Consider the following 9,765-nt stretch of genomic DNA (forward strand, 5'->3'; position numbering starts at 1 on the left):
ACAAAAACAAATTTTGTGTACGGAATGGCGTGAATTGGACGGAATTAAACATCGGACATTTGGTGCGCCATTTCGTTTGATCAAAATTCATTTCGTATGGCACGCCAAATAAAGTTTGTGGACGTAATTACATTTTGTCTAGACAAAATTTATTTCGTGCATTTCGTCGAGACGAAATTAATTTTATGTGACAAAAAATAAATTTCGTATACAAAATAAAACAGCGTCATGACGAAATGATTTTCGTCTGAATAAAAACATATTTTGTGTACGAAATGACTTGATTTGGACGAAATATACTGGCGGACACTTGGCGCCCCATACATGCACTGTACCCACTGGCGGATCCAAGGGAAGCACAATTAAATTTGTGATGTAAAAATGGTGTTAAAACAGAAGTGCGCCCCCCACCTCTTGAAAGTGAAGACCTTTTTTCATCTTTTTTTTTTGCTTGTCATTTTTTTTCGTGGACGAAATACCCTTAATTTTTGGTCAAAACCCTTTTTTTTGGCTTATATAAAGGGTATTTAAATCTATGGCTACCCCATTTGGGTAACACAGCACTTGGTATACTAAATACGAAACAGCTCGACGACACCAAGCGAACAAATTTTTCGTTTTGATAGTAAGATTCAGTGGAGTGGCAAGGGGGCACGCCCCCCCCTCAAAAAAAAGAAACGAGGGAAAATGGAGAGAAAAAAAGAGAAACGGATCAAAAATATTTTTTTTAAATTGGATTAAGTATTTGTTCATTTGGCTTGAGATTTATAAAAGAGAAGTTAAATTGTATGTATTTCATTTTAATTGCTAAATTTTATGCCATCTGCATGATTGTTCTTGATTTTTTTTTAATTTTGTTGGAAATGAAGAAAAATTTAAAACTAATGAAACTATACATTTTCTCCTGTTGTTCGGATTGTCTGTTTAATGAGATATATCATCCAGTTAAAGAGGAATATATAGCGCAAAAAACAATCCGTTTTCAAGTCAATAATCAACAAATATTATTTCTCGTGCTTCGAGCTTTTGTTATTTTATTTAGTGACATATAAATCAGTTTCTCCAAGTACCCCCCCCCCTTTATCACATATTTGTATTAGTGAAAATCGTGTGCTCTTTATGAATTTTTATACAAATAGTCCTTCAATGTCATTTTCGGGGCTGAATATAAAAAAAATTCAGCTCGCGCTTCGCGCCCCCAATATTTGGTTTGTGGGATATCTATGTTCCTCATATGGATTCCTAGACATTTTAGTAGTCCATAAAATGTCACTCTTTCGGGTCAGTATATAAATTTCAGCTCGCGATTCTCGCTCGTATATGGTTTGTTTTGAGAGACAGGTATGCTCTTCATTAATGATAATAAAAAAATCCTCATAATGTAAATTCTTCGGGTCAATGTGTGCAAATTTTCCAGCTCGCGCTTCGCGCTCGCATTGTTTGTTCAGTGCGACACGGAGCAGAAATTTTGATTTTGATTAGTGAGATAGCATCCTTTTCATGTATTCCTACCATGACCCTTATTCCACATTTTATGGTAACTATACCTGGCAAGGCGCTGTCAATAAGTGATTCACTGGTAAGATTTAAGCATTATTTATGACTTAAAATACTACAAAATAATGGAAAATTGTAGTTTACATTTTGTCGACTATTTTAAGAAATTTATGAAAACATAATTTTGTTGTTGATGTTTTGTGTAAGGCGGGCATACAACAGCCACAGGCCTACTGTTTCCAATTATCTTTCAACATGAGGTAAATAACATTTTATATACCATGGCTATAAGAAGCGGGGTAGAAAATCCACTATAATATAAAGTGGCATTAATGAAGGCTGGCAAAAAAAAACCGAGGGGAGGAGAGAAAGAAGAAGGAATAAAAATTTTGCTCAGGTCATATGGGTTCATCACTCCTTGTGCTCGACATTCTCTGTTTAGTGAGTTACCCGTTAGGATTAAATAGTGCATGCTATCTGTTTTAAAGTCAATATACGCAAAATATTTTTCTTCGCACTTCGAGCTTTTTTATCCATAAAAAGTCCTGGGAATTGAACAAGATACAGTGGAGTGAAGTTGAAACTGGAGGGGGGGGGGGCACACGGAAAAGGGGAACCTTCTCTTTCGAATAGGGAACAATCTTAAAACAAAGAAAAATTACTTATAATAGTGGTGCAATGAGAAAAAATTGAGAGGCTAGATGTTTCGCATTACGTAAGATTTATAAGCTACGAGAAAGAGCACCTGATAACACCTAAAACAGGCCCTCGTCAGGTGAAAAAAGGGAGCACTGTACACGTTCGAGAGGGGCATTCTTGCTTCAAAAAGTGAGGGCACTGTGCCCCCACGGGTCGCCTCCCCTGATTTGACAGCTTTGCCACCTAAATTAACATTTTAATCATACAATACAACCTATACCTTTTTGGTGCCAGCTAGAACTGAGGACATAACTGAAAACAAAAGTTTAATACAGACATCCCCAGCATTTATTTTTATCATTTAAAGTGGGTTTACATTTCAGGGACTGCGGAAGCGGGGGGGGGGGGGCTTCAGCCCCACTTTTTCCCAAACCGTGTTCAAAATTGGAAAAATGACGATACGATTGTGATTTTTTGCATGGTCAGCCCCCCTCACTTTGAAAACCGTTCCGCGGCCCCTGCATTTCATATTTCATTTAATACTCGTAATTTCTCCACACTTTTCCCAAGCATGACAATGATTAACAGAAAAAATCCTAAGCCATTTCACGTGAATCACTGCTTCGTGTAAAGCAGATTTCAACAGTTATATCGTCATTGGCTTTAGGAGAACTGTACCAATGTGTAAATGTGGAAAAACGTTTCAATATATTACAAATATGATATTTCGTGGGATTATTCTTAAGTGCAAACTTTTTGTATACGCACTGTATAGTTGCATAAAATCATACGCATCTTTTCCATGATTGCTTTTAATGATATCACCTTTCAAAGTCTAAATATATAAGAAAAATGTTCAGTCCGCGCTTCGCGTATACGCATTACTTATTAGTATGCTCTTTATGAATTCATAGTCCCTTATCTGGACTGAATATGAAAAAATATCGACTCGCGCTTCGTGCTCACAATATTTGATAAATGAGACGTATCCTGTTAATTATTACAAAAAGTTCCTAAACTTTTCTGTGTGTAGGTCTAAATCTAAAAAAAAGGGGGGCGTCCGTTTCGCGCTAGTTGATTGTGATGAGATAACGAATGCTCTTCATGAATTCCTATAAAAGAGTCCTTAAAACGGCCCTTTTGGGGGTCAATGTATGCAAAAATTGCAGCTCGCACTTCACTGTTTTGGTCGGGAAGGAGGAAGCCCAGCCATCAGGGATCAGAGCGGTTCATCTTGCAATTCATCGCAAACCTTTGTCAGAGTGGTAGGTCCATGGTGTTACGGAGCCCAGATTACGTTACTTACAAACTGCTCTCCATATGTAACCTACATTCCAATAAATTACATCAAAATGAAAAGGATTTTATTTAAAGCTAGTCTAGACATAATAATGTTAATTCAAATTTTCCTTTACCCCCACCCCTCTCTCACTCTCTCTCCTTTGCCGTTTGTACATGTATAATAAGATATATTGACCTGGGGAGCGTTTATTTTGTCTGACAAGTTATCAGATCTGACTACCTTCCTTTATTCATGGTTTATTTATTTATTCCAAAACAATACACATTTGGCAGCCAATGGCTGAAAAAAAATGCGTTTACAAATGGTTCACATATATATACATATAAAAAAGATACAAATTTAAAATGATACATGTATTAGACCTCGTAGACTTAAAATTGTTGATATGATGACAATGTTGGGTCCGTTGAAAGTAGTGAATAGATTAATCAGAATTTGCCACAAATCGTTCAAAAGGAAATGCCAATGAGACACCAGTGCAATAAATACAAAATTCAGTAATCAGATCAGTAATCAATCAGTAACCCTTTATTTTGATTGGCTGAGATAGCAGTTCTATTATTTTGGTAACTGTTGGATTGTCGGACATGTCGGCTAAAACGTCCGACATATGCCCTTTCATGAACAGGGCGTTGTGACGTGCGCCTATAATCCAAGCTGTGGGGAAGTTACAAATTGATGCTGAGGTTCGAGCCCCGATCACGTATTTCGGATGGTAAAAGGTCGGTCCCAGACGTAAATAATCATAATTATATCTGATTGGTACGTCTGACAAAACTCAAACACACACACACACTCTCTCCCCGCCGGTCTCAGCCAGACGAATTTCAGCTCTTGGCCTATAGGATTTATTATTTTGGAAACCTATTATTGGTTGTCAACATGATAGATTGGCATGTCGAGGGAGCGCAGCGATCAAGATTTTTTTTTATTTTTCAAAAGTTTGCGTTATAGGGCATTCAGCCCACTCAGTTGAATGTTTTCATAGTTGTTATGTTTGTCTTTGCCAAGCTACCGAGGAAGCCGGTGATGCAAAATTTAATTTTGCATGCCCCTCCCACTTGACACTAGGCTTGGGAAGGGCGAAATATTAGACCCCCCCCCCCCGTCTCTGCTTCTAATGCCTTCGAATGTACTCATTCAAGCAATATAATATATATATATATATATATCTCTCTAAACCAACGAGAGTCACAACCCATGCAAAGGACGTATCCCTGCCCCCCCCCCCCCTGACGAGCTTGAAGACCTTTCTTTTTGCTTGTCAAATTTGCCCCTCCCCCTGTGGAAAATCCTAGATACGCCACTGGGGCGTACATAATATCATAATGATTTGCGAGCCGAACTTTGTACAGGATGTTTGATACTGCCGTGGTGCGTGGCGCGTGCTGAATCATTCGCCAGCTAATTACATATTTTGTCTGCCGCCCTCTACATTTTATAACATTATAAAGCTACACGAATGAACGAGTCATGACAGTTTCTGTTGTTTTTTTAGTCGGTTCAGCTACTTGGTTGCACTGTTTGTTCGTACCTCTTTCTTTCTTCTCTCTTTTCCTTTCTTCCTTTATTGATTTCTTCCTTCCTTTTTCTATCACTTGTTGTTTCTTTCTTTTTTCCTTACCTTTTTCTTTCCTTTCTCCCTTCCTTCATTCTTATGATCCTCCTTTATTCCTTCTTTTATCATTTTTTTTTACATTTTTAAATTTATTGAAGGAGAGTGGAAATACTCTCATTTATTTCATTCAATAATATATACATGTAAAAACATACAAATATCATACATTATTTTTAATATAAATATACAAATATAATCATGAAACATTAAGATGAGATTTGAAAAAAAATAATGAAAGAAAACGTATATCCCAAAAAGCCTCAAAGGCTTGAAAAAAGGGAAACCAAGAATAAAACATGATAATGGTTATAGAAAATGATTTACGAATAGAACAGATAAGAGAACCGGAATGCGTCGCCACAACAGTAACATTAAAGTTTGATTGCGATGATTGGCTTTTTTCATGTTCTTTCTGTCTTTTTTTTCTTTCTGATATTTTTAATCATTTCGACCTAGGACCAAAACATTCTATAGACATTTTTTGTCATGTTATGAAAATGATGACTTTCATCATGCGCTTAGATCGAGAAATATTCCTCGTTCTAATGAGCACGCGATGAATTAATATAGATGTATGCATATGTATGATAATCGAAATGCGACGGGGGAAGGGGTAGCTGATAACTGCAATCAGGCCTAAAAAGTGATATGTTGAGAACTAGATATGGAATACACGAAGAAAATATGTAATGTAATCAAATTGCGAGCGCGCAGCGCTCGAGCTGAAAAAGTTATTATTCAGAACTTTAAATTGAGATTTCACGGAGCACTTTTTTAAAAATCAATTTGTAAATCAAATAATGGTGTCCGAGCTGAAATATATTTTGTATTATTGACTTCAAAACTATTTTAAGCTCTATATCAGCTTATTGAGCAAGAAATGTATTTCATATCGAACAGACAATGAGAGCGCGAAGCAGGAGCAAAAATGTTATATAGTGGCAAGATTTTTTTTTATTTTTCAAGTTTTCCCCTCACCTTATTTTATTCACTCGTCTTCCTGATTCAGTTTCAGTTTTATTTTTTCTCATTTCCAACAAAACAGCAGTCAAAATCCATCTTCAACAGGCGCGCCGGAACACTTTCAGTTTTGGGGGGGCAAAATCCCGAAGGGGGCACAATTTTTTTGACAGCGTGAGATACCGAAGCGATCGAGCGGGAGAGGCTATGGGACCCCCACCCCCCCCCCCCCCACGGTAAGGATTTTGTGTAAAAACGGAGTATAAAAGTTGCGTTTCTAAGTGCATTCAAAAATAAAATTTCTTGAGAATTAAACAGTCTTGGAGTTCTTTTTGCTCCTTCTGTTTCCTCCCTTCTGACCCAGCCTGGTGCTTCTTCATGACCAGGGTCGCAGTTCCAGCAAATTACGAGCCTTATTGCAAACGAAATTGTTTCAAACCAATGTAATATAGGCCTTTTAAAGACTTTGAGATGACAAAGATGACCGTACGCAGCCGGGGCCGCCGATCGAGAGGGCAAAATTCACAAAATTCACCAAAAGTGTGCACGAAATCCTTCAATTTTATTCTAGAAAATGCAAAAGCTCCCCATCACAAATCCCCTCGCTCTTACGTTTCTTCGAAAATTTAGGTCTTGCAGCCCCACCCACTCCTGGGTTTTTTTTTTATTTTTGCAAACGTCCATGAATAACAAAAGCTGGGATGAACCAGAGAACATAGCTGCCATCTCAATCTGATTAGTATCAGGTAATGGGAAGAAGCTTTGGAATCTAAAATACATATGAGCTGAAATAGTATCAGACAAAACGCCTTCCAATCATGCCAATGAAAAGGAATAGAGGAAAATACGGGGCTGTGAAAATATCTTAAGATTTTTTTATAGTAGAGCAGTACTGTAACGCTTATTTTTTTCTTTTACATTCTTTACATTTTTATTCATATCTCGGATAATATGAGTCCGGTCAGGAAGACACTTTCACAGATGATTTTATTTTTTCATGTCTAAACATTATCTCTAAGTTGCTTTCGAGTGGGATTCACCATTTTTACAAATTATAAATTATAATCCTCTACACATGATTATTCTGAGTGTAATTTTCTGATAACATGTCTATATTGAGTTGAAATGACCTTGGTATTTTCTTTAGGGCACTGAATTGTTATTATTATTTGTTTGGCGTCACCTGTGCCTGGGAGGCGAAAAGCGAACTGAATCACTATGATCCACAGGTCTCTCCTCCCGATATAACTGATTGGGGGGGGGGGGGCAGGTGGACCTCGACACCGTGGTTTCCCCTACTCTTATACGAATACTGTAGTGCAAAGGTGGTGACTCTCCTCTACAAGGGGCCTCCATTTAACGTCCTATCCGAGGGACGGAGTGTTTTCCATTGTAACATAGCCTGCATCTATGAAACATGGGAGACTGACGTTTACACACAACGCACTGACTTCAGTCATCCGCCCAGGGTGGACTCGAACCTACGATCTTTGGTTCGACTTCGACGGGCAGACGCGTTACCGACTGAGCCAACACCGCTCTCTTGTTATCACTGTATTAACTCAATTTATATTTAGTTGAAAATGAAATAATTGAAACAAGTTTCTCGAGATGTTATGGTTTCTGGGCTTGACAGCTATGACATAGATTCCATATCTTGCTCGAGTAACAAGTGTTCACGTGCGTTAGTGATATCGGGTCCGGTCTTAGCATTTTTGGGCGACCGCGCGTTTGTTAGACGACACAGCCAGCATCATAGAATTATAAACCTAATCATTGGTGGACCACTATCAATTTGCCATTCGCTTTTAGTCTGAAATGTATTCATTAAAAGGTTAAACGTTATCACACTGTAATAAGATGGAAAAGGGGGTTTATCAAAGCTATGTTTCACAGAGGAACTGTTCGTCAAAAGACGCGAGGCTTACTATGATAATGTATTTGCCCCGTTAGGGGCAAAATTTTTTCATTTTTGACAATGGAAATTACAATTTTCAGGCAGAAAAGTGCCTTCATTTACTTTTGTCCTTAAATAATTTATCATTTTTCATCTTTCAGGGGGGCACGTTGGGGGGGGGGGCAAAATCTCGTTTTGCCCCCCCAAATTTTATTTGGGGGGGGGGCAAGTGCCCCCCCTGCCCCCCCGCTTCCGGCGCCCTTGATCTTCAATACAGTTATAATAATTGAAATGTAATAAAGAAACATATAACACAATATATATATTCATCTAAATTATACATTTGAAACTTGATATGGATTATCAAAATGTATGCCTTCATGATTGTTGAGAAGTGGTGACGAGTTCTCCGAATACCAACAATAATAACGACATTGTGGCTGAAAATACCATGCTGGAAATTGAGAGGTCCACTGTGAAGCTGCGCTTGTAAATCGTGGACCCCTCAAAACAAATTATTCATTAATATTAAATTACATAATTAAAATAATGATAGTGGCCAAAAGAGGCTGGAAGAAAAGTGTGAAATAAACAATAACATGATGCATGAAATTAGTAATGTACGAGGAATAGCAAGGAGAGACAATAAGAAGAACATATCTGCATGTGGACTAAAATAATTAAGAAAATGTTTCACAGGTGATGTGTAACGAGTATGAAGTAAACGCGCAAAGGAAAAGGGTCAAAATGTATGCCTTCATGATTGTTGAGAAGTGGTGACGAGTTCTCCGAATACCAACAATAATAACAACGACATTAGTAATAGAAATAATAATAAAGTTGATGATATTGATATTCACAATAAAAATAGTAATAGTAATCCTCTTTATTTCCCCCTTTTTTTCTCCTCTCTTTTCCCACTTCTTTTGCTTTTTTTTGCTCCGCCAATAAGGGGGGGGGGGGGGGGGCTGGCCCAACAGGATCCGCCTATGACTCCCAAAAACTAAAAGAAAATAAATGTGAAATGATATTGTTCTTAACCCTGAAGTAACATCGCCGGGGAGGAGGTTGATTCAAATTTCAACCCCCTCGATATTTTACGCGACCATTAATTTCCTCTGCGTGATTTTTTTTTACCAGAGCGCTCGCCGACTAAATACTTTGAATTTTATAGTCTTGCACATCTTTTGAGCCCAAATTTACGATGCCCGGGCATGCGCTTGAAAAATTACGCAACATTGCGTATGTCAGACTCTAATGCTCCAAAACGTCATTTTGAGTACAAATTAAAAATTGACATTTCTTATATTCATAAGGATATGATTATTTTTTTACTTTCATCCGCTGAAATTAATTGATTTATAATTATGCTTCCATCAAAAAGGTTCTGCTGTACAAGCTACTCATATTTTCATAGTGTAAAAAGTCAAACTTTTAACTATTTTGGAAAAATTAACAATCAGATACAGCCTTGTATTATATCTCACCTTTTTACGGCGTTCTCGCGATCGGCAGTCGATATCTCATGGGGGGGGGGGGCCTCGTCCAATTAACCCGACCTCCCCGGCTTTTTGACACCCCCAAAAGCCAGGCCTTAGTTCAATTCAGTTGTTAGGCTTAATTATTTACGTTATTGACGGCGATCGGTCAGGAGGCGAGGGGGTCAAACAATAACAAACAAACAAAACGAGCAGAAAAAAAATCTCACCGTAATCGCCGCCTATATGCTCATTCTTCACTTTCAGTTTAGGCTTATACGGCTTCACTCTTTTTTCTATTCAATAAACGTGAAAAAACGTAAAAAGGCATATGATCGTGATTTTATGCATGGTCCCCATCCCCCCCCCCCTT

Source organism: Lytechinus variegatus, chromosome 14 (genome assembly GCF_018143015.1).
Source record: "Lytechinus variegatus isolate NC3 chromosome 14, Lvar_3.0, whole genome shotgun sequence".
NCBI lineage: Eukaryota > Metazoa > Echinodermata > Echinoidea > Temnopleuroida > Toxopneustidae > Lytechinus > Lytechinus variegatus.